Here is a 27,546-nt window from a genome sequence, read left to right on the forward strand (position 1 = left end):
ACAGATGTTTTGGGGGCTTTCCAAATAATTCGTAATGGCTCAAGGGTCATAACCATTCATTCATTCTGGCGATATTTTTAAAAAAATTCCCATGTTCCATGAAGGGTACGATGTGCTAAAGCTACATCACTGAAGAAGGTACACAAGGTCTCTGCCTTTATGGCACTTACTTTCAAGTAGCTAAGATGGACAATAACTCCATAGAGAGAGAAAGTAAAATGATTACAGACTGCAATAAAGGCAGTAAATGGAGTGCTCTGATAGAGAATAAACAAGAACAACCCAGTTTAGTCCAGTTAGTCTGGGAAGGTCTACTAAAGTTGACACCTAAAGGATGGAAAGGAACAAGCCACTTGAAGTGCCTGGAGATAATTCATGAGCACTAAGCTAGTCCTCGAAGCCAACAGAAAGCCAAGGTGACTGGAATACATTCACACACACACACACACACACACACACACACACACACACACATACTTTCTTTGTTCACTGCAAAAAAAGGAAGAAATACGTATCTGATTAGATAAAGCCAGGGAAGTGTCAGTGCTTCAGAGACCTCTGTCTGGGTCAAGCTGAACTTCAGAGAAGGGTCTGCATAGGTAGGAAGGACCCTGTTGCAGATGACTTTGTGTGAAACGCTCGGGATGGGAATCTGCTCCATTGCAGTGGAAAGCCTTGGTACAGGTTTAAGCTGAGGCCTGTTGACATCTGTTTTATGTGTTACAAGAGTTACTTTGGTGGCAGTGTGGAGAATTTTTGCTACAGGTAGGTATTAAAGACAATTTTAAATAATTGAAAGATGCTGATATGTATACCACATATATTGCATGAATAACATCACATTTTCTTGAATGGTCAAACCAAGTAAAAAATCATAGCATTATAATTTGAACAGAACTTATGGTTTTAATTTTATCTTTTGCCAAAAACAAGGTTTGATAAACTAGAGTAGGGGACCAAAACCATGATGAGACATAATTAATATACTCTGTATTTAAACCATAATTTTATTAATTCAAATAGCTGTATACGAATAGCCAACAGGTATATGAAAAAATGCTCAACATCACTAATTAGGGAAATGCAAATCAAAACCAAAATACGATGAGGTATTACCTCACCCCAGTTTATATATAAACCCAAATGAACTTTTTGGCCAACCCAATATATATAAAACGAATGTTGGCAGTGATGTGGAGAAATTAGAACACTTTTACACTATTGGTGGGAATGTAAATGGTGCAGCCATTATGGAAAACAGTACGGAGTTCCCTCAAAAAATTAAAAATAGAATTAGCATATAATCCAGCAATCCCACTTCTGGGTATATAACCAAAAGAGTTGAAATCAGGATCTCAAAGATATCTGCATGGGATATCTGCACTCCCATGTTTATTGCAGCATTATTCACAATAGCCAAGTCATGGAAACAACCCAAATGTCCATCAACAGATGAATGGATGAAGAAAATGTGGTACATACATACAGTGGAACATTATTATTATTCTGAGAAAAGAAGGAAATCCTGCCACTTGCTACAACCTGGATGAGCCTGAAGAGCATTATGCCAGGTGAAATAAGCTAGTCACAGGAGGACAAAACTGCATGATTCCACTTATGTGAGGTAGCTAAAATACTCAAACTCATAGAAACAGAACAGAACGGGCTAGAGAGAGGGGGAAAAGGGGAGTTCTTTTTCAAATGATGTAAAGTTTCAATTATGCGAGATGAATTAATTCTGGAAGTCTGTTGTACAACATAGTGTCTATAATCAACAATACTGTATTAGGCGCTTAAAAATTTGTTAGGAGAGTAGAACTCACGTCAAGTGTTCTTTTTTAAAATTAATTAATTAATTATTATTATTTGGCTGTGTCAGGTCTTAGTTGTGGCACATGGGATCTTCGCTGAGGCATGCAGGATCTTTTGTTGTGGCACAGGCTTCTCTCTAGTTGTGGCACGCAGGTTTTCTCTTCTCTAGTTGTGCTGCGTGGGCTCCAGACTGTGTGGGCTCTGTAGTTAGAGGCACGTGGGTTCTCTAGTTGAGGCGCCTGGGCTCAGTGGTTGTGGTGCATGGCTTAGTTGCCCCGCGGCATGTGGGATCTTAATTCCCTGACCAGGGATCGAACCCGCATCCCCTTCATTGGAAGGCGGATTCTTTACCACGGAACCACCAGGGAAGTCCCATGTCAAGTGTTCTTGCCACACACACACACACACACACACACAAAACCCCAAAGAGACATAGACATTTTTGGAGGTGATGGATATGACTCTTTCCTTGATTATGATGATGGTTTCATGGGTGTTTCCATCTATCCAAACTCATCAAATTTTATACATTAAATATGTGCAGGTTTTCGTATATCAATTATACCTGAATAAAGCTGTTTAAATAAAAAAGAAATACATCTAAGGAAAAAAGATATTGATATATAAAATATTTGATAAATACGAACAATATATGTAATAGAACTAAGATACTGAGCTCAATAATGAAACACATAGCTGTGAATCCACTGTCTTACTTCATTGCAAAACATTACCAATATCGTTGTGTCTACCTGTATATTTCCAGCCATCATCTACTTTTGAGTGGTAACTGCTAATCTGAATTTTGTGTTAATGTTTCCCTTGATTAAAAAATTGGTTTCACCTCCTATGCATGTATTGTTTTGTATTTCTTGTCTTTGAACTTCATTAAAATGGGATTATATTGTACAGTCTTCTGTGACTTTCCTTTTTTTCTCTTCAATATTGTGGTTTCTATGATTGATCCACATTGCGTATTTTTAATGCTGCCTTATATACCATTGATAAACCACATAAATAAACCACAGTTATTTCTAGTGTGGTAGTGGAGGTTTAGGCTATTATTATTATTTGCTATTACAAACAACACTACTCTGAACATGTTTGTGCATTTCCCCTGGTGGATGTGTGCAAAGCATACATATATATGCTTAAGAGCAGAATTGTCAGGTTTACAGTATGTGAATGTTTAACTTGACAAGGTCATGCCGCATTATTTTCTAATAAATGGTGCTCATTAAATTTTTTTTAAATTACAGAATTACCCACGATTTATCCCCAACTCCTGCCTGATCACTGTAATCCTGGTTCTTGGCTGCTGAATAGGAATCATTTTGATACATTAATTTTAACACCAACTAACCTCTCTTTATTGCTGTCTCTAATTATGAGAAAGATCACCTTTAATTTATTCAAGTGAAAGCATCTCAGGTCCTGTGTTGTGAGATTCAGAAGATGAGGCGACATCCTCATTCCTAGCTCCTCCCAGGAGTGGATGTACTGTGAGGCTGGGCTCCTACCAGCATCATTTGAAAATATTCACTTTTGTATATATTTTTTATTCATAATTTAAAATTCTTTTTCTTAAAAAAAGACCCAAACTTGAATAAGCTTAAGGTCCCAGGAAACCTGAATTTGTCCCTAGTTTCTTTTATATTATAATCTCTTTACTTTGGGGTTTAATTTACATTTTATAACCTTGGTCTTCCCAATCCTCTGCAATAGCTTCTAAGAGACTTTCTAAATGATTCAAAACAGTTTTCCCCTGAATAGTTAAAAATCATCTCAAACAACAGACTAGTCGTTTAACTCAACAATGGGCTCTTCCTAAGGGACATCATCCCAGTTTTAGTGAAGTTACTTGGAAATGAGTCAGAATCCTAACAGTTTTCAACACAATGGATTAATTTAATCGATTTAAGTCATTCTTCTTGGAACTACTCAGTTTACTTTGCTTACGACTTGGCTCTCCGGGCCAAATCAGATTTAAGGGTCTAATGTATGGTATTAGTGTTTCATAGACTTGTCCCAGGGTTTTGCTATAATCTCTGCCTGATTTCTCTGAATTAAAATAATGGACAATGTCAGGTGTGATAAATCAACCAGGTAGTTATGAGAAAGTATTGTGTCCATAAATAGCTAACAATCAAAGAAACAACCAAAAAACACCTCTTAGATTCATCAGAATATATCCACAGACCTCAATTCAAGAAACACTGGTGTATAAGGATAAAACTCGGCATTTTAGTCAACTTAGATGTTCTCAAACTCACAAGATGAGGCCTTTCCCATTCAAGCCTCGGCCTCAAGCGTCTCCCATGGAGGCTCCCTCCACCCAGACCTGTCTTGCTCTCCCTCCGTCCAACTGTAAGCTGCCTTCAGGTATTTCGGCTGGTTACCCCACTCCTTCCCCAGAGAACGAGGCACCTTTGTGTTTCTTAAAGACTCCATTCAGAATGGCCATCATCAAAAAATCTAGAAACAATAAATGCTGGAGGGGGTGTGGAGAAAAGGAAACACTCTTGCACTGTTGGTGGGAATGTAAAATGATACAGCCACTATGGAGAACAGTATGGAGGTTCCTTAAAAAACTAAAAATAGAACTACCATATGACCCAGCAATCCCACTACTGGGCATATACCCTGAGAAAACCATAATTCAAAAAGAGTCATGTCCCAAAATGTTCATTGCAGCTCTATTTACAATAGCCAGGACATGGAAGCAACCTAAGTGTCCATCATCGGATGAATGGATAAAGAAGATGTGGCACATATACGCAATGGAATATTACTCAGCCATAAAAAGAAAAGAAATTGAGTTATTTGTAGTGAGGTGGGTGGAGTTAGAGTCTGTCATACAGAGTGAAGTAAGTCAGAAAGAGAAAAACAAATACTGTATGCTAACACATATATATGGAATCTAAGAAAAAAAAAAAAGTCATGAAGAACCTAGTGGCAAGACGGGAATAAAGACACAGACCTACTAGAGAATGGACTTGAGGATATGGGGAGGGGGAAGGGTAAGCTGGGACAAAGTGAGAGAGTGTCATGGACATATATACACTACCAAACGTAAAATAGATAGCTAGTGGGAAGCAGCCGCATAGCACAGGGAGATCAGCTCGGTGCTTTGTGACCACCTAGGGGGGTGGGATAGGGGGGGTGGGAGGGAGGCAGATGCAAGAGGGAAGAGATATGGGAACATATGTATATGTATAACTGATTCACTTTGTGATAAAGCAGAAACTAACACACCATTGTAAAGCAATTATACTCCAATAAAGATGTTAAGAAAAAAAAAAAAGCCCTGAGGTTAAAAAAAAAAAAAAACAAAAGAAAACTCCAGCAGCACCTCAGTCTCTGAGAGGGTGCGCTTTGAAGATCTCTCTCCCCCCACCTCTGAAAGTAGCACTAATCCATTCCCTGCCCATCTCAGGTTAGATAATGCGATACTCAGCCAGAGGGAGGGACGTTCTTAGCCACAGACTAGCAGCCCCAGTAAATTTGCAAGGAATATCTTATTCCTACGTCTCTCTTTTGTAACACTTTCCTTCTGGTGAATATAAGACTCCTCAAGCAATAACAACTTGCATTTATACAGCCTTATGAACATGAACTCGCATAAATCACATTCATTAGTACGTCTTCCCTTCGGAGGTCCCTTTCCCAGGTGACTAGCGTGGCTCCAGCCTGCCTGCCAACCTCGGCCTCGCCTCTGGTATCGGTATAATTGTACTGACTCTCCCAGGAGAAGCCCACCTGCCCAGTCAGTCCTTTTCCTCACTCCTCTTGACTGTCACACCAATTTAGCTGAGGCCCGGCACTGGCCCTTGGCTCCTGCCCTCCACTCACCTATGTGTCTCTCCTGTAGGAATCACTCTTCCGTGGGGCTTTGTCCAGAGGACTGAGGTCCCCTCTTCTGTGTGAGCACCTATCTCTCATCTCTTCTCCAGCTCAAAAATCTCCGTTTTTTTTTTTTTTTTTCTCACTCTCCCATCTTTTCCCTAATACTGGCTAGCTGATTCAGTGAAGAAATACAGCATAACGTGGTAGTTCATGACTGCCAGCTGGAGGGCCAGAGTTCTTAAAACGTTCAAAACATCCACCTGTCCCTGAATATTTTAACCAAGGGCTAAGTTTTACAAAATTCTCCAGGCTTCGGTTTTCTTATTTGTAAAATGGAGTGGACAGTAGTGCTGACTTCACAGAGAGGTTGTGAGAATTAAAGGAGAAAATGAACATCAAGTGTTTACCACAGTGCTTAGCACAATACATGTTAGTTTTCATCACAGATTTGTCCAGGACTGCTGATTGCTCTGTGTCCAGACGAGTGAAATATTCACATTTTGCGCAACGTATCTAAAATATGAAAATTCAAAATGTCACATTTTAGGCAACGTGTTTGATTTAGTTTTGATTAGCCCTTTTAGTACGATTGTTTTTTTTTAAGTGTTTGAAAAGATAACATTGTCTCCCTGACACTGCCTAAGCGGTATTTTTCTACATAGGCTGAAATTTCTCACAGATAAATATTCATCCATTTTACTCCTCTCAGTTTACTGGAGGACAGGAACTATATTTTACTATTACCATTCCCATTTCAAAGATGGGGAAATAAAGGCATTGAGAGAAAAGGTAACATGCCCGAGGTCACAGAACGACTACGTGGGAAAGATAAGGCATCAGCCTTGACCTAGTTTGCTCTTTGTGCAATTTTGTATCAATGTTTTAAAAAATGCACCAAAACCTAATCAGAATCTTCTGAGTAGTAATCATGTGCTGAAAGATGGAGTATTCTTTTTGCATAAAAGATTTTCTGCATTACAGCAGGGGGCCTTACCCTGATGTGTCAGGAGGAAGAAGAAAATTCATTTCTTATACCAGCCTGTCAGCTGCCCTTTATGATTGAACTATATACCATTAGACAATCACAAACAGTGACAAGAGCTTTTGCTCTGTAGCGATTCTCATGTTTGAATTGGTTTGCTGAAATGCTGCACTCCTCTGCATTACTGGAAAACACTACAAAGAACAGATGTGCAGGACCACGCTATAGTTATCATTTAGCTGTTTAATCTGGGTGTTTTAAATACTACTCCGATTTTGTTACAGTGTATTTGATATTTGAAGTGTGTTTTTTAAGATCTATGGTAAAAGCACAAGAAATGATATTTTTTTATGGATTAAGCAAATCCTTTGTTTTTGACATAATCACATCCTGAAAGTGATGGAAAATAAAAATCTTCCCATTTTTCATATATACATAATTTTGATGGTGTATTTGTAGTGATTTTACCAGAGTAAATTCACATCCTCTGCAGCTGGTATAATTCTCATACCTACCTTAAGGAAGACGTCTATGGAGACACAGAAGATATGTGCTCTTATATTAACTCCCAGTAGATTACAAAAAGTAATCAGAACTAAATGGAAGATATACTCTCCAACACATATTTTCAGACTTGAAGTAGAATTTTTTCCCTGCATACTAAAGCAAGTAGGGACCTTTTACATTATCTCTGGTCACTTTATAACTCCTTGAGTAAGTGTGTTGCAAATAAGCACATTTATCATTGAAGACTGTTAGTAAAGAATACGGTATTTATTCAGATGATTCAGAGACACAACGTTTGAAGAGTTTTTAAATTGCTTATTTGGTTTAGAGCCATATTCACTTCTTGATGAAGATATTGTTAAAAGTGATGAAAGTAAGAAAGCTTATCATTTCACTGATCTCTGTCACAGCCAATGAAAACATTAATTTTAAAGAATTAAAATGTAGGAGTAGGCTATATGAATTTTAATGAGTTTCATGTTTAAATTATTAGAAAATTTAATAGAACATATATTCCTAAGGTTAATTTTAAAGACACTGCATTTCTTGAGTCAACATAAACACTCTGAAGAGATTTCAGGATGAAAAATTAGTACAGAACAAAGCCCACTGTGGAGAATCACTAAGTACCAGCTATGATAATGACCTATTACAAGGCACCTGGTTATACCATGGATTTGATTATGGAGGTCAACTCCTGTTCTCTGTGTAGATAGTGATGTGTGGTGCATCTTTATTCTTGAAACTTGGAAAGCGTACAATAAGGGGGTTGTGTGTGTCCTCTGGCTCCTGCATTACAACAGGATTCTATGTAGTAAGGCCATTAAGACCTTAAGTGTATGAATGCATCATTGGTGACTTAGCTGGGAGATTGCAAAATGCTTGTGGATGGAAAATTCGTCCTTACATATTTATTTGTTTAGGATTTTCCCCTTACTGCCTAAAGGATACGGAGTGGGTTCCATACTTAGAGCAATGAAGTAAATATATTAAAACAAATATTAGCCTTTTAAACAAACATTTTCTCATTAGTCTTCTCTCTGTGACGAGAACGAGGTTAAAAGTGGCTTGAAGTTTCTTAAGTCATTATGTTCTGTGGCTTTTCTAAAATTAGAGTGTCACGTTTTCAGTAACTGTGTTTGTATTTACATAATTTTATTAATTTTTATTACAGTTCAAAGCATACAACCATTTTACCAATTGCCTTTTTGTAATTAGAATGTTATATCTTCACTTTGCTTTGGCTCTCAGTGAACTCAGTAGTATCACATTTCATTAGCGAATACAGAACAGTATTTCCTGATGTAATTAGACAAGTGTATTTGGTGTTTAACATGATTTTCATCTTCATTAGAGAGAGATGTGAAACTTATGTCTCCTTTATCACTTTGAAAATTCTTCTCCCTTGAAAGAATATCTCTGTATAATTTTATTATTCCCGTTTGTTTCTGCGGATGTAGCAAATTATCTTCCTTGGTCTGGTGGAAGCATAAAAGGGTGTGTGTATGTGAGAGAGAGACCTTGTTTGGAAAGATAACTTAACATGATTTTTTTTTTTTTGCTCCATCTAACCCCGAAAGTTTTCGGGGTTAGACCTGCACATTTGACTGGGACCTTTCCCTTTTTCTCAAAACTGGATCACTTTTGAACGCTAGGCTACCTAGTTACCTAACACCCGCTTTGTGGATATTGATGGTTGTTTACGGTTAAACAAAAGAACATTATGTACTAGTGGACAACCTATTATTTAAGAACACCGGAGAAGCGGATTCAGTAGCAGCCATTTGTCACTCTATGTCCTTCTTCTACTAAAAATAGGAGTTACTTACTCACGCTATCTTACTGAGCTACAGAATAAACAATGGAAACAGGGTTTTGAAGCGCTTTAAACTCCCTTCCTTCCTTCCTCCCTCCCTTTCTTTCTTCCTTCCTCTTTCCTTCCTCACTCCGTCCCTCCCTCTCACTTTCTTTCTTTCTCTCTCTCTTTCACAAAAAATCACCTAATCATGTTCGCTATCCTCCTTCCCCTTTTATTGGCAAAATATGGACACTCTATATATTTCTATTTATGTTACCACTATGTGGTCAGTTTTAATTTGGCTTCTTACTTCTATACAATATTGTCCATGGCAAAAATGTCATTAGAAGTGGTGTTGACTAACACTTTGTATAGGATTAGGTACTGTACTCATTATGATAATATAAACTGGTGTTTGAAAGCCTATAGAGGTTAAATACTTGCAATTTTTTCATAGATAAAATTGCTTATGATATTTACTTAAATTTGGGATAGTTCTTTTTTGGTAAATCATCTTCCTATGATTTACCTCTGCAGTGGTTTTGAATTGAATTCTCAGTTCAATGGAACAGACAGATAGAAAGGGACCATTGTGATTGTCTCAGAACTTTACTATTACAGGATAAAATAACATGCTCTTTTCTTGTGTCTTAGGCTGTATTTTGTCCTATATGTCTTTTAGAATACTATTTATCATATTCTGTTTATTTCTTCAGGGATTTGAATTAATTTACACAAAGAATGGCAAAATACAAAACATTTAAAAAGTAAGATTAAGGAAAATAGGAATTAGAACAAGAGACAAGATCAGAAACAAAATAAGACACATTTGAAATAGCTGTGCTCTATATTTAGGTGTAAGCTTTCTGGTGGTCTAAGTGAAAAGGGAAAATTGGATAATTGCTCAAGATGGGGAAATAAACATTTTCTCTGGGGCACATAAAAATTTTCTTAGCACATACCCCTAAAGGAAATTTCTCTCATAGAACTGCATATGAGAAGGCTCTGAGTGGTGTTCTCAACAATGTTTCTATAGCCAGTGCAGTAAAGGGTTCCCCCAAACAAGACTTTTTCCCTTCTCGTTAATATATAATTAATATATAATAAATGAAAGCCAAGAGAAGACTGTGAAAAGAATAGTTCAGTATGAGCAATTCCATAGGGGTCTAGAAAATATGGTACTAATGAGAGCTTTTTGGTAGAGGGATGGTTAGCTAACAAGTCCCTTAAATTCTTCTCTCACGGGTGGTAGGCGGTTTGAAGCTGACTCTGGTGAGGTATCCTTTGTTGTGCATTGAGGTGAGGAGTGCCCACGGTGCTATGCGTGTTCACCACATACCCAGAGTTCCCTTCTGAGCAAGTAGTTCCTTGTATAATCATTTCCTGTTTTGTCACGTGACCTTGTTACTCCAGCCATAGCCAGAGTAGGGTTTGTGGTAAGTGCCAGCGCCATCTTTCGGGTCAGCATTTGAACAGCCAGGTAAGAGAGCTCTTTCCATCGTGGCTCCTTTCATCTGGATGAGGACTGATTAGCCAAAAGACATCCTTGTTCCTGAAGAGCTTGACTTTATAATAAACAGAAAGAGATGGGGGCCAAAAGGATGGCTCTGAAGTGAAGAGAGGTCCTGGGAGGAGCCGAGCAGAGGCCTGAGTTAGAGAGAGAAGGAGCCAGAAACCACGGCGCACAACGGTAGCTGCAGCGCAGGCGTTGCAGTGGGATGCTGAGTGATGGTTAGCGTCTTCACATGTCTCGCTTGGAAAATTTTTTCTTGATTCTTACTCTCTTGGGCATCCTTACAATAAGGCCCATTATACTAGGTAATCAGCATGTTTTTGTTCTTTGTAACCAAAAAGAACCAAACACAAGGGTCGACCCGTGTACTCTGGAGATTAAATGACAGGATACTTTATTATCCTTTCATAGAATTTATGAATTCTAACAAAATTCTTAACAGAATGGATCACTATGTATGTTTATGTCTTTTTGTCATGAGTGACAGAAACAGAGCAACTAACATTTCTTCCTGGTGTAATTACAAGTAACACCTATTGAGATTATTGAGGCTTATATTTTTGTTAAATCCATAAAAACATTTAGGAATTCTATGTAGAAACCTTGTAATGTATTTGTTCTATGGGATTAAACATCATGATGTTTTAGAACAGCATAAGATTTCTTAACACAGTGGTTCCAATGTTAAAGAACACTACACTTTGGAAGGTAAGGTCTTCTATGATTTACCATTAAGTAAATGGTAAAGTATTACCAGGTCATGGGACTGATATCTTTGATTGTAATCAGAACAAGCAGGTGGGCTTCTTTTACAGTGTTATGTTTGTATTTTGGAGCAACAGTGTCTTGGTGTAACTAGCCATCCATTTCCAACAAGAGGGGTATGGAATCCGGGACTTCCAAGCTGTCCTACCGTCTCTTCCTACTGTAAAATCAGAATATGAAGTTACAGTGAGATAATTCTAATGAAGCAAGGTACATTCATGCTTTAGAGTACTCTGCTAATGTGATCTCTTTTCTTTAACGATTCAACCCAAATCGGTGACGACCTTTCTAAAGAAACATAAAACCTACAATATGCAGCCTTACTAATATATTCTGGTGCAATTAGGTCACACAGAAGGCTTGTTAAGTTTGTAATGTCTGCTTTCACCTTTACTAGAATTTCTGGTTACACCAAAAGGGTATCATTCCTCACTGTAGCACTGTAATTCTACTCCAAATAAACAGGTTATTAAATAAAACTTCTAAACATTATCACTCTGTAAAATATATTAGAGTGTTTGATGATTTGAAAAATCATGAAAGATAGTTAAGAGTAATAAAAAATTAAGTTTTACATCTTACCAATAGCCACATTGTATGCTATCATTTTTTAATTTAAAAACTATTATATGTATTCTTAGAGAGAGAACTAATTTTTTAATGTATTAAATAGTTTCAAATTTAATAGTGTTCTGTAGGTGTCCCCGTTAAATGGTTTCCTCATTAGGAATAATGATCTATTTAGAGCTGCTGACGCTTGTAGGGATTTTGCCTTCCTAAATAAACATCCACGTTGATGCCAAAGTCCTGTCGTGGCCAAACCTGTTTGTTGAGCTGCTTGTTGAAAACTGACATTTCAGAGTTACATCCTAGTTGTTTTGAAAATGTATTCACCATCTGCCCTATATAGGAGTTTGTTTTATTAAAAAAAAAAAATCACCCAACGACCTCTTATTGTAGAGTTACTATTTTGCATGAATAAGTATAGGGAGAAGGAAATCAAAGCTCTTGGAATTGCAAGCATACCATTTTATGCTCTTATCCGAAGTTTCTGGAACTGCTGCCACTGCAGCAAGCTGCCTGGCCTAAGGTTCTCTAGAGATAGGAGGTTGCTTACTTTCTGGGTGGAATTTATGGAACACAGATAACTATCCGCCAGGAACTAACTGAGCCCACAAAAGTTATTGAAGGTGTGAGATTAGATCCAGGCCTGGTGGAAGGGGAGAGCAGATGAGATCCCAGAGGGGATTCCGAGGGAGCCAAGCTGTGCTGAGACGCGCGCAGGACCCGCTCCCGGTGGGCAAGTCTGGGCTGGCTTCTCCGCAGTCAGCCACCAGAGTGAACGTGGCTGCAGGCACAGCAGAATCTCTTAACGTACTGAAGAAGAAAGGGGGCGAGGACAGCAGGGAAGGAAAACCAGGGGAGAAACGTATAAAAAATTCACCACGTAAATTAGCTGGGCCTCTTGACTCAAAAACTAGCAAGTTCATCTGAATGTGAATTCCGCAGCTCCTTCTCCAAGTGCCTGGAGAAACTGCATCATGTAATCTACAAGGTAATTATTAAAAATGCATAGATGGTCACGTAGGTACCAAAAAAAAAAAAAAAAAAAAAAAGGAAAGTTGTCTCCAGAAAAACATTAGAAGGTCCCCTTATGTCTATGAATTAGAGTCTGTTTGCTTCTAACAGCTGCTATTTTGGGAATTCCTCGGAGGATGTTTAAAGAGCAAGTTTTGTATATTGAGGTGGCGGCTCCATTGTCGTGGACAGTTGAGACCAGAGTAAGCTATTGAGGGGAGCTAACGGTTTTGGCACCGGTTTTGGGTGTTAAGTATCAACTAACATGTTTATGCCCGCCCTTCAGATGTCCACATACAAAGACCCCTTTCTCTCCCTCCTGGCAAGAATCCAGGCCAATCTTGGAATGCTTAGTCCCCCGCCCATCATTAAGGGCACTGTGTTAAGCGTGGGGCTTCATCTCAGAAGCACCCTGGAAACGAATGCTCACTGACCCACAAAATCCACAGTTCCTCTTCTGTGGAAATCGCGTGCACATGAACATGGGGTTCTGAGGCAGAACTAAGAAACAGTCAAGTTCAAGTTCACTTAAAACTACCTAGAGGTTTAATATTTTAGGCATGCTAATGGATAGGTCATTGAGTTGCTACAATCATTTAAAAATCTGTGTTATACTAGAGATGGTATGACATTTCTGTATATGTGATATTATATTTATGTATATATGATTCTTTCTCACCATTACTTCTATGGAGAACACAGATACCATGTATTTTAGTCAGTAGCATGTAGGCCAAGTCTTAGTCTGCTAAAACGATGTTAGCTTGGTCTGAAATAATATGTTCAAATTAAATTTTGATAAATAAGACGATAACCAGGTAGGCAGAGAAAACATTACATCTTTCCTTGTAGCTTTAAGCTGAGTGCCATAACGGTGCTGGTATAACTAAAACAAAAAATTATTTCCTTTTGTGATCTATTTGGCATTAAAATTATCATTATGTTCTGTAGGTTTTGTGGAAACTGAAGATTTTAAGGAGCTGTATGTTTATAAATTTATTAAAATAATATCTACTGTCAATAGAGAAGAGAAATTTGAATCATTCTACTAGTGAACAATTTAAGGGTATTTTTTGGAAAATAAATAAAAAGGAGTAAATTGTTTCTTTTATGAATATTGCAGGTTGGGAATCTTCAACTTGTTATTTGGGAAGGTGTTAAAATAAACATGGTCTTGTGCCTAAATTATTAGGGTTTTTAGTAGATATACATGACTATTTACTTAAAATTTGACTTATTTGGATTACATATTTAGCATTATGGTTCTTCTCATAGGCTTAATACTTTTATTCTTATGATTCAAGAATGAGTCTTGACAACCACCATTCTGTCCTGCATCAATGAGTTTTGTTTTGTTTGTTCATTTGTTTTGTTTTTTATTTCACATATAGGTTAAATCATACAGTATTTATCTTTTTTATCTGACTTATTTCACTTAGCATAATACTTTCTAGGTCCATCCATGTTGGATGGCAAGATTTCATTCTTTTTTATGGCTGAGTAGTGTTCCATTGTAAGTATATATACCACATCTTTATCCACCTATCCATCACAGATGGTAACTAGACATATTGTGGTGATCGTTTCACAGTGGATATAAATATCGAGTCATTATGTTGTACACCTGAAACTAATATAATGTTATATGTCAATTATATCTCAATTAAAAAAATGATTCTTGAATCTTTGGAAAAGCAGAAAAATTCTCCCCTACATGCCAACTATTTTGCATATTTATGCTGTTCAATTTACATTTTTTTCCTTCAAGGAATTCAAGCAAGAATATAATAGTGAGAACTATGATAATTTGCTTACTGGAAAAATCCTCACACATTAGCTTTCTTTATTACTTCTCCAGTTACACTGCCAGTGTGGTGTCTTTTTCAGGCCAGCACAGGCATGATTCTTCATCATCCAGCTGGAATGGTGGTTTTCAAAATCCTTGGAGACAGGCCTGGGTTGCTTGCCGGTGGGACATCTGTCCTGCTCGGTACTGTATGCCTGGCACATAGCTGGCACTCAATAAATAATTTTTGAATGCATGGCTGGATAAAGACCTCCGTGATTTATGCGAGTGTGAGAGGAAGCCTTATGCCCCTCCTCTTCTCTATATGTGCGTTAGGCAGAAACCACAGTGTCTGAGAGGCCAACGGCCTTGGTAAGTGTCACTCAGGTTTCATGAAAATAGGCTTTTGGTTTCCTGGTTCTCTAGAAACTAGGCTGCTATAGCCCTTTGTGTCCTTGCCGAGAGTAATCAAACTCAGCAAGTCTCACAGCCCTGCCATCACTCTGGAGAGCAAATGATTTCTATTGGAGGGGATGGGAGAGACTTGGGGGGCGAGGGGCGGGCAGACGTATCGATCGTTTGTGTTCAGTACCCTCTTCCCCATTCAGCCCTGTCTCCCCTCTGTGACCCGACTCCCCGTTGACTTTAAGATAACTCCCCATCTCCCTTTGATATTTCCCTCCATTTTACTTTAGGTACGCTTTAGTCCTCTGGTATATCCATAAGTCTCGTTATGTCGTTGGCATTACTTTAAATCTGTGTTCTATGGAACTGCTTCAGCTCTGAAATTTCAACATCCCAGTTGCTGACCACGATCCATCATTTCTTCTCACTGCATCTCTTCCGCAGCCTGATAAGAACCTCTAGTTCCTTGAACCGCTTACCTTCTAACTTCTCTCTCTTTTCTTCTCTGCTTAACTTAGACTTTATACTCCATCCTTTAAATGATTCTCTTGCCAACCACCTCCACCCACTGGCCCCGTTGCCCCACAGGCCTGCAGAACCCCAACTCTGGGTCAGTCTAGCTCTTTGCTTCCTCCTAACCTACACCAGGTTGCCACGCCCTGCTGGAAAAGACCACTTGGCAAACCAGAAATTTGGTAGTCAACCTTGACAGATTTTCCCCATCTCCCCTCCTCCCAGGTTCTGTGTTTCTTACCTAAATTCCTCTTAAATGTGTCCTCATTTTGCCCGCAGCCACGCCCTGATCAAGCCACTCTGACCTTTTACCTGTATCGCCTCACTGAGCTGCTAACAGGTCTCAGTGCCTTCGTGCTTGTCTTCCTACCATGGTCTCCACACAGCAGTCATAATGTTCTTTATATATTTCAAATATGATCAAGCAACTCCACTTCTTTTTTTTTTTTTTTAACCTCTTTACTGGAGTATAATTGCTTTACAATGGTGTGTTAGTTTCTGCTTTATAACAAAGTGAATCAGTTATACATATACATATGTCCCCATATCTCTTCCCTCTTGCGTCTCCCTCCCACCCTCCCTATCCCACCCCTCTACATGGTCACAAAGCACCGAGCTGATCTCCCTGTGCTATGCAGCTGCTTCCCACTAGCTATCTATTTTACGTTTGGTAGCGTATATATGTCCATGCCACTCTCTCACGTCGTCCCAGCTTCCCCTTCCCCCTCCCCGTATCCTCAAGTCCATTCTCTAGTAGGTCTGCATCTTTATTCCCATCTTGCCCCTAGGTTCTTCATGACTTTTTTTTTTTTTTTTTTTTGATTCCGTATATATGTGTTAGCATACGGTATTTGTTTTTCTCTTGCAACTCCACTTCTAACACCGTTTAAGAAGCTCCTTTATGGAGCTCCTTTATGGTTGAGAACACAATCCAAAGTTTTAATCATGGTGTGTCCCCGGGGATCTGACTCCTGCCCATGTCTCCGATTTCACCTCCCATCTCTTGCCTGTCTTTCCCCAACTCCAGAAGTACTTTTTCAGTTCTGCAAATGCTTCATGTACTCTCTTCCCTTTGGGCTCTCTCTCTTTTGTCCTCCCTCTTCACCCTCTCACCCCCGACTTCATTTTTCCTGGTGACCCCTTACTCATTTTTCCAGGTTTCGTTTACTGTTTCAAGGACTCCTTCCCTGAGATTGCCCCTCCCTCCAAACGTATCTGAGCCGTGCTCTGACCGTGTGCTCCCGGGGCACACTGTATCTCCACCATGCTAATACCTAGAATCCTGTATTTTAGTTGCTTATTTGTCTATATCTTCCACTATTTTATAAAATCCGTAAGGGCAAGGACCCTATTTGCCTTGTTCACTATTGTGCCCCAGTGCATAGTACAATGCTTGTAATATAGTGAGAGGTAAATAAATATTTGTAGCAGAGAATATAGAGTGATGGTAAGGTAAATGAACAGAAACCAAACTACCTGGGTTCAAATTCTGAGGCTGCCAATTACTTGCTGTATAATGTTGGATGAGTTATTTAACTGTTCCATGTCTAGTTTCTTATCTATAAGGTGGGAATTATAATAGTCCACACCTGATATGGTTGTGGTGAGCATTGAATTAATACATGTAAAGTGTTTGGAGCAATGCCTGACACAGAGTAGGAACCCAATTGACTACTGATATTCATTAAAATATTTAATACGGCCATTTAAAAAAATGCGAGTCTATCTATCTTCCTATCTATCATCTATATCTATAGATATATCTTCAGCTGAAAATGGCCATATCTTTACACACCTTTATGAACTAGTTGTACCTGTTAAATTGAATCTGTAACTCAATTAGTTGAACGTGTTCCCCATTTAAATAATATAAATCTCTATCTAGACTCTCCCTTTAGTGATGTGGAGGGCATGGCTGTGTACCCATCTGCAGTGTCTGTGAACCTGTGTCGTTTCATCTTTTTTTCTGTCTGTTCTTAAGTGACCTCACCCAGCAGCACAGCAGTGGATTTGGCTATCAAGTTGACCGTGTCTGCCTTTATATCTGTCTCTAAAACCTGGCATTATCAGGCTTACTGAATTTTCAAATTAGAGCGTTCCTTACTGTTTAGAGACTTGGAATCATCCTTCATCTACTTAGGGTGACCTGAGGCGGAGACAGTCACACCTTTTTTTCCATAGGAAGGAGATTTCCAACTACCTTTTATAAGTAACAAAACAGAAGCTTGCAAAGGCTTAGTTATTTGTCCAGCGATAAGCATCAGTTAATACTGAAACCAGGAATAAAGAACCAGCATTCCATGGCTCTCTTGAATTCACAATAAAACAGGACTGCAAAATAGTGTTAGGAAAGAAAAACTCAAGTATGAGAGCATAAAATATGGTATTCTTTTTGGAACTATAACCATGAATTTATGCTGCACTGGTCCAACTTCCTCATAAGGTAAGGAGAATTGATAAAAACAGGTCCTCAAGTGTGTGTATGTATGCATTTCCATACATGTATGTCTATATATACACACATATACATATATAGCCGGTGTAAATAAAATGAAGCATTGGAAAAGACATCAGACAACGGTCCCTAGTTCTTCTAGTTGTTTTGGGGCCAGAGTTTTGTTAATTTCTCTCTTGGAGAGAGTTAGGTGAAAATCTTTCATCTATGTCCTTGATGGCCTTGGGTCTTAAATATTAGGTACTGCCAGGTGAGCCACACTTATTTCCTTCCATCCTTCTTTACCCTGTCAGACTTCTGCTGTGAGGCATTCTTCATCCCAGGGACGTTACTTCTTAACTGCTTTCTCATAATTAATCCTTGGTTATCTAGTTTCTGGTCTTTTCACTCTACATAAAAATGACAAAAGTCACCTGTGATCTTCTGACATTTTCCTAGCTTTGCCTCACCTTTAACTTTCCTTCTAGGTAATGATGTCCCTCAACTCTCCATTGTTGAAACACACCCCTACTCTGGTGGCAGTGACCCTGAGCTTATCCAGGTTGTTACCCTGGTTCTCTCCTGCCCTGCCCCTGTTGGCTCCTTTTCATTCTTGCATGTTGGACAAAGGATTCACTAAGTTGAAGCCTCTTCTTTAATTTCTGCCCTTTGAGCATTCCATTTGCTTCCACAATTTGCCCTGAGTTTCATGAAAGAAGGAACTCCGTCTTTGTCATTCTTAAACCTGTTCCTAGTGCTTAGTGCAATACCTGGGTCATGGTAGATGCTCCAAGAAGTCTATTGCCTTGGACCTAAGCTGTGCACCTGATTCCAAAGTCTAAATCAATGACTCTGACTTTTCTCCACCTCTAGTCCCAATAACATCACCCTCTTTCTGTGTGTTTCCAATAATAATAAGAATAGATTCTGCTATGAAGCACCTGCCGTGGGCTAGCCAGTCAGCTAGGTAACTTAAATACATTATTTGTACTCTACACCACAACCCTTCAAGGTACACCTTATCATCGGTACTTTAATGTTGGAGAAAATTGACATCCACTTGGATACCAAGTAAGCATCTCAAAGAACTCTTGCCCCAAACCTGCTCCTGTAAAGTCTTCCCCGTCTCAGGAGGCAGCACCTCATCCATCCAGATAATCTCCACTCACTTCTTTGCTTTCCCACATCTAAGCCATTAACATGTCCAGTTGACCACAAGAAATACTTCTGATCTATCTGAATTTCTTCATTTCTACTGCTCAGCCCCAGTCCAGGCCATCATCGTCTTTTCCAGACCAGTACAAGGGCCTCTTAACTGGACTTTCCTTCCATCTGCCTGCACTCCGTTCCCTACACAGCAGCCTGTGGTCCTTTAATCTCATCACATCACAAGAGTGGTTACATTCTGCAGTGGCTGCAAAAACTGCCTACAGGTTTGTTTGATGGTATCAGTGGCGTGGCTCTACTTGTGCTCTACTTTAAGGCAAATGTTTGAAAATTCAAGTTCTTTAAAAATATCAACTGAGGATTGATTCACTTATGAAGGGATTAGCAGAGGCATCCATAAGCAAACCTAAGAGATGGTTATTTTATTGGAAAATTCTACACTTTATAGAAACATAACATTCCTTTAAGTGGCAGGCACTTAACATATTAGCTCATTTACTATAATTTATTTACACAACACTTTGAAGGAATATATTGATTACATAATGTGAGGAATGTTCATACCCACATATGGATAATGTATGCTTCTTAAGTTTTATTATCCTATTCAAACAAGTGCAAAATACTATCTCTTGTGGTATTTGTATTGCCTATAATTTTGATTTTCATTGAAATCTAACTACTAGAAGAACAAATAACCAAAGAGAGAAGGAAGGTAGCCAAGGGAGCTGTCGTTCATGGTTCCACAGTCTGGCTTTTAAACCACTATTATGCATTTGAGATCAAATTAGCCAGTGCTGGCTATGAGACTCATAGATGTCACCTGCTCTGGTTGTTTCTAGACTACGTACACTGGCCCAGAAAGCACACACTTGGATACTAAATATAAGGCCTGTTTCTCTTGATGCAGTGTTAATAGTATGTAAAAATTTCTCACATACATAGATTCATGTTCATGTCTTTGAAAAAGTATTTCAAAAAACCCCATTCATTTTTGTATTAGAAAAATATGACTTTTGAAGACTATCAGTAATTTATCAGAAATGCAAATATTTATCTCTTTTTTAATTAGTGGAGACAAGTTACAAGCTGAGAATTCTGTCAATGTTTGCTTAATTGGTGCAATTCTCACTTCACTGAAAAACATTTACCAGTGCTATTTGTTCAATGATCTGAACTTGCTCTCATGGAAAAACAAAGGTAGAAAATGCCTAAACTCTTTCTATATGAAAGTAGTTTTTTAGAGTTTTTTTCTTTTTTTTTTTGGTAGTGCTCTTGGGTTTTTCCCGAAGCCTGTGACAAACCTCTCTATGTTTAAGAAATTATCGACTTTGGTGGAGAATTTGCTGGTTAGAAGATCTCTTTGTTAGTTATTCACAAATAATGTAGTCCCTATTCAGCTATTAAAATAGTCATATTTTAAATACCATTAATGGGAGGGAAAATGAAATATGAGGAAATTACAAGCCAAATCTCTATCAAGGGTAAGATTATATTTTAGAAGTTTAAGATGGTCAGATTCTTTAGTTTGCTTCAGCTTTTCTCCTTTATTCCCCCTTTCTTTCCTTCTTTCCTTCCTCCCCCCTCCATCCCTCCTCTGTCCTTTCTTTTTTTCTTTGTAGACTTCTCTTCCTCATCTCAGCTCTTTTACCCAAGGGTCACATCCTAGGTGATCTCTTCTTCCACCTCTGCATGAAATTTATCATCACTGCTAAGTTCACTCATGTCCATGGGTTCAGCCATGCCCATGACAATGACAAGCAAATTTCTATCTTCCAGCTTTACCTCCCCTTAACACTTGAAATGTACTTCTAGGAGTACCTCAAATTAAGCATGCCCTAAAAGGAACTTGCTAACATCCATAATCAAACTTCCTTTTCTTGCATTTCCATCTTGGTTGATACTTGACCAAGGGATTCAGTATCTCCCCAGTGGCTCAGGCTAGAAATTATGTCATCCTGGACTCTGGTGTTCACCTCATTCTCCACCTCCTGTTCCCAGGGTCACCAAACCCTGTTAATGTAACCACTAAGTATCTTTTCTTTCTATTTCTTCTTATGCAGACCCACCATCATGATGAAAATCCTCACCATCTCTTGCCTATGCTTTTGCAACAAAATCTTAGCAGGTCTTCTTACCTCTAATTTCCTTGGTCTCCAGTCCATTCTTTATGCTGCCACTAGAGTAACATTTCCATATCCAAAATCTGATTGTGTTATTTCTCTGTCTTAAAACCTTTGATGGTCATATTCTATGAAGTTCAAATTCCATTGCAAGACATATAAAGTCCTGCACAACTTATCTTTCCATCCTTATGGGCAGTGCTGTGTAATGGTTAGAACCTGTGCTACAGGATAGTGATTATAGACAACAATTCTGTATTATAAACTTCAGAGTTGCTAAGAGATTAATCTTACTTGTTCCCATCACAAAAAATACATAAATGTATCAAATCAACATGTTGTACACTTTAAACTTATGCAATGTTATATGTCAATTATATAGTAATTATAAAAAAGATACCTCTGCTAGAGTCCAGCTATCTGGATTTGTATATTCGTTTTATCCAGATGAGACCTTGGATACATTATTTAACTTATCTAAACCTCAGTTTTCTCATCTGTAAAATTTGGGTTATTTTGAAAGGTATTTTCAAGATTAAAAAATACATGAGTTCATGCATCTAAAGTCCTATGAAGAGTAAACGTCAGCTACATAATGTTAAATAAATAAAAAACTCTTCTTCAGGTGCATGTGGAATTTCACGCAGTTCCTCATGTTGTCTTGCCTCTGGAAATTTGTACATGGGGTTGTTCCCTTCAGGAAGCAACTTAAACGTCCATTCTCTGGAATTTTCTTCCAGACAGCCAGGCTAAACACCTGACTCCCTTCTCTCTCTTCCAGCCGGACCTCATAGAAACCTTTGTGACAGCACCTGTTGAATTGTTTTGCAGTTGTTTATATGTGTGTGTCCTCAAATAGACAATTGGAGTGGATGGTCCTATTCATGTCTTTAGTTCCCTCAGTGCCTATCACATAAGAAATGTTTAATAAACATTTGCTAAAGGAATGTATTAATTGGGGCACTCTCTTTTCTTGGGCTCAGGTTGTTTCAGTCCCCTAAAAGATTTTTTTTTCTAGAAGATGATAGTATTCCAAAGAGAGATTTAATAATTTTGTGACTGGAAAAAAGAAAATCCACACTTTGTTTAGGATGAACAGTTTTTCTTCTCTGGGAACTTCTATCCTGCTGATGTGAGCAAAGTGAGTAAGTGTTACCCTGAAGAAAATTAACTTATATTAGGTTTTATTTGATTTGTATTTGGAAAATATGAACTATCTAGACAAAAAATTTTTAAAGGAATTTTCTCTTTCTTGGATAATTCATCTGATGCCCTTTTACACTCAAAACTTGTTGATTACCAGGGAAGTTGTTCAGTACCACAGTTATTGTGAGAATTTTTTGAGTCTGGTCTTGCAAATATCATCAGAATTGCTGAACCAAAGCAGAATGTCAAAGCAGGTGAAGTGTGGATCTGGGGCCTCTACTCCCATCCCCTCCTCTCCCTCTGGGATCCTCTGTTCTCACGATGACCTCTGCTTTCTCCGGACTAAAGTGTCAGCTCTCCTCCCCTGGACTCTGGATACATGGCTTTCCTAGCCCCTCCTATCTATGGAAACAGTGACTATTGCACTCAATCTAAGACAGAACCGAGTTCTTCTGGCCTCATGTCAGGTAAACGATCTGCATTGCAGCATTTTGGAAACAGTCTTTGACCCAAAGGAGAGACTTCAGTGCTTTCCGTAGCATAGCCCTCACCAGGACTGTGCAGGAGACATTTTATTAATGAAGAGCCCTCTCCAAATCAGTCTGCTATGGGTGAAGATGCATCAGTGCTCTCAACCATCACTGGAAACCAGAATAAAAAAGCAATTATCCCTTCATTCATTGCAGTGTCATAAAAGGGGCATAGACCACGAGGTCTAGAAAACCTGGGTTTGGAGTTTTTCCCACATGGTCCTGTTGTTGTTGCTATTGTATAACTTCTTTCTGAGTTTCAGTTTCCGGCTGTAAAATGGGAAAGATGCCACCTATATAGGAAGCTTTTTTGTGACGCTTAAATGAGATAACAGTCAACTACTTAGAAATCAGCCTCATACATAGAAATATATCATTAATAAAAGACATAACTGTTAATATTGTACCCACTCAAGTAATTGATGGCTAACTTCATCCTAGGTATTGTGCCAATTGCTGAGGCTATAGGTAATCTCACATCTTTCTTTTAGCCTCAATTTTGTACTTCTCAGTACTCAAACCTTTTAGACACTTTCCCCAAATAGTTTTCCACTTTATGGTTAGGATTAACTCCCTTAGGGATGAGGGTAAAGGATATGAATGGAAAAGGACAAGACTGTCATTGGAACACAAAATTGATAATCTGTCCCAGAATGCAATGTGCCTCCATGAAAATGATTTAGTGCTTGTAGAATCTGCCAAAGTTAATCAAGGAGTAGTAACAGCCTTTTGAAATCCCTTATATTTAAGTGGGGGAGGGGAAGAAGGGATGGGAAAAAGCAGGTCTTTTAGTAGCTGCATGTTCAAAAGCAGAAAGGTGAAAAGCCCATAATGCTTAGGTTGGATTATCAGCTCCGAAATATTGTGAGTTGTCCCTAGGTGTGATGCTGATCTCTTTTCCTCTTTGAGTAGCTGACTTGAATTACTTTTTAAAAAATTTGTAAAGGTTTAAAGTGAAGACCAAGAATTCTCAATGTAGAATACAAACAGCTACTGTGCAACCACACTGGAGTGCCTACTCATTTGAAAATATAAAATCAGAATCATTAACATTACCACCTTTAAGAGCTTTTTCCATAAATTAAGAATACTTGATAATGGAAATTCACAGGAAGAATATTTGCTCCTCTGTTTATATAATTTCAGTGGCTTATTCTGCTGTGCATGTTAATAGCACATGTTTCTTGCATCTCTCCAAGTGGAATCTTTTTGAGATCCTTTCATAGACCTTTGCTCAGCTCTCAGTTGCTTGAAGACTATAATTCAGGGATCATCCAGGGACATAATCACCCTCCAAAAACTGAGCAGGCTTCCCCAAGGGAAAGCTGCCAAGTTTCTATTTTGGATGAATTTCTTAAGTAAAGATTTCATTATTCATATTTATGGAAAATTGCATTACCTTTCTCCATTTATTTCATTATTTATCCAATAAACATCTCCTCCTGGAATGGACTCTGTAGTATAACTTCTGCTACATTCTTTTGCCCCTATAAGTGTGATGATCAAGCCGTACGCACTGAAGTTGATATTAATGTTGATGGGATCAGACTAACTGTAAGTACAATTTTTAATTTATCACAGTTACTTCATTTGAGCTTAACAGTAATTGGAAAGTTGTGACACACTGCTTAATAGTATTACATAAAGCAAAAAGTTTTACATGCTTGCACAAACAGTATTTAGTATGACAAGGTAACAAAATAATGAATTGGTAATGAATATGTCCAAAATTTCAGGTTGTATTTTAACTTCGGTTTAAGCAGACAATTTTTTACTACTTAAAGTAAGTTGTATAGAGCTTGAATCAATGTTTTGATTATTAATCTGTTTTCAAATGAATTATCTAGAGCAGCGTTTCTCAAACTTAAGTGTGCGGTAGAATCACTGTTGGAGGACTTGTTGAAACACTGCTGGCCCTCATTTCCTCCCCTTCCCTTCAACCTCCATCCCTTGTCCCCCAGTTTTTGATTCAGTAGGTCTGGGGTGGGGCCTGAGAATTTGCATTTATAACATAGTCCGATCCGAGGCTCCTGCCTCTAGTTGAGAACCACCTTTTGAGAACCACTGATCCAGAGATTATGGTGGAAAAGAAAGAAGAGAGTCTTAGGAAATGGATTCTGGTACCATCGGCTTCTCCACATACAAGTTGTGTAACTTTAAACGGATCTTCTTTTGGGAGACATATTTTCATTTATGAGACAGGGATGAGCACGCAAGTCCTGCCCACTTCCCATGGATGGGAGCATCAGAGACCACACGCTGTAAATACAGGACAGTATTAGCCTTGACACAGAGTAGGAATTGCTTGATGGAACCGTTGGCGTTTCTCAGGCTATTATTTACCAAAGGATACTTGGAATGACTTGAGAAGACCTGAATTACAGAATGGGAATTCAAACCTCTCAGTGTTCTACAAGTTGTCTTCATTTACATGCTGCATAAATAGTAATATTTGCAGAGAACCTCAGGACTCCAATATATAATCAGGTCAGAGGAGCTGATTACAGAGACAGTAAATTAATCTTCTTTTGGTGCTAATTAGCATAGAAACTTGGTTCTGAGTCTGCATTTACTTAAGAAGACCTACATCTTCCACTTTTCCTTCTTTCACTCGTTCAGAGAGCTTTTAGTGAGGGCCTGCTGCACGTTGTGCATGGTGCTGGGAAGTGCGGTTAGAGATGCGTTCGCTGTGCTCACAGTCTGGAAAAACACGTAGAGTTCAAAGTGATGACTGTTACGTAAAGCAGTGTGCTGGGCCGTGTGGAGCACCGAGGAGGGCAGACCTGCTTCTGCCTGAAGGGGTCAGGGAATGCTTCCAGATACTGCTGTTGCTGTCCTTAAAAAGTGAAAGTACAGCTATCTTTGAGGCAGGTCTAAAGTTTCAGTCAAACATATCACCCTCGTAATCCAAAGGAAAGAGGAGAAATGACTAGAGAGGAAAAGTAGTATTTATTTATGGAAAACAAACACCTAAAAACCAGCAACATATGATTCCTTCCATTTTAAAAACTCTTGTTCCGGAGGGTTAAGCGGGATCATTCACTCACTCACTCACTCACTCACTCACTCACCCTATCTCTGTATCTAAACAGTTCAGGGGCTTTTCAAAGCACTTAATAGAGTCCCAGTTGATTGCATGGATGGTAAGGTCATGCACAATATGACCATAATGGGGTGTAATATGGTCACTTCTCCCCTTGCCTCCTGCTACTTTCCTCCATGCTCTCTTGAGCCACTCTGAGCTCTCTTGAGCCTCCCTGGTCTGTGGTCAAACCACCCTCTTTGCCACCTCAGTGCCTTTGCACATGTTGTTTCTTCCGCCTGGCTCTTCGTGGGGCTAGCGCTTCTCATCCTTCTGGTCTCAATGTGTATGTGTCCTTCTCAAGATGTCCTTCTTGTTCATCGAATCTAAGGTCTGCACCCTCATTCCCATAATCCTCCATCAGACCACTCTGTTCTGTTCCACTGTATGCTCTCAAGGTGTAAATGATATATTTGTTTGCTACTTGTTTCCTATCTGCCTTCCCTATCCTGTTTTGTCTCCGCTGTCAATCACAATACCTTGTATAAAAGAGATTTTTTAATACCCGTTTGTGGAATGAAGAAATACTTTTAGAATATTTGCCAGAGTTAGAAAACTGATTGTCAGTATGAGGCCTGAGATAAAACTGAAGATTTCTGGGGGGGCGTTGGACTGCACAATTAAGAGTAAGTTAAATGGGGTCCTCAAACGAGGACTCAGTCTTCTGAATCATGAGACTGGGGTATTGGAGTGTCTTCCCTGGGACTTTGTTCCCAGTAAGAGCAAAGTGAAATCTGCCTACTGGCAGACAGCACCTGCTGTCACTCCTTTGCCTCACAAGCAACCGGTGCCCCTTCTGTAAGGGTTACTGCTTTAAATTTGGGCACATAATCTGGAGGGGTCATAAGATTCCACCTAGACTGAGACTTTTCTCTCAGACTAGTGAATCAGCGAGAATTTATTGAGCACCTACAAGGTACAGCATTACGATAAATAAGTAGGTGTATATGTCGATTCCAATCTCCCAGTTTATCCACACCCCCATTACCGCCTGGTAACCATAAGTTTGTTTTCTACATCTGTAACTCTAGTTCTGTTTTGTAGATACTATATATAAAATAGATAACTAATAAGGACCTACTTTATAGCACAGGGAATTCTACTCAATACTCTGTAATGGCCTATATGGGAAAAGAATCTAAAAAAGAGTGGATTTATGTATATGTATAACTGATTCACTTTACTGTACACCTGAAACTAACACAACATTGTAAATTAACTATACTCCAATAAAAATGTTTAAAAAGTAAGTAGGTAGGTTATGTTACATTTTAATTTAATTCAAGAGATTAAAAAAAAATGTCTTGTACTTAGTATTAACCTGGGAGGCAATGAAGAGAAATAAAAGTTTTTGATATGTAATCTCTGTGCTTAAGATGTTTCCAAGCTTAGTTGGGAGACAGAAAGTATGGTTAGGTAACTGTTAAATCAAAATGTGAAGCAATTTGTAACTGCAAAATGGAAAGAACAAGTCGGACTTGGAATGCTTTAGGTCTAAATCTTATATTCTTATAAAATTGCTTTATCTCTATTGAAGAATATCCATGGTCTCTGATGTA

This window comes from Balaenoptera physalus, assembly GCF_965194825.1.
Source record: "Balaenoptera physalus genome assembly, chromosome: 9".
Taxonomy (NCBI): Eukaryota; Metazoa; Chordata; class Mammalia; order Artiodactyla; family Balaenopteridae; genus Balaenoptera; species Balaenoptera physalus.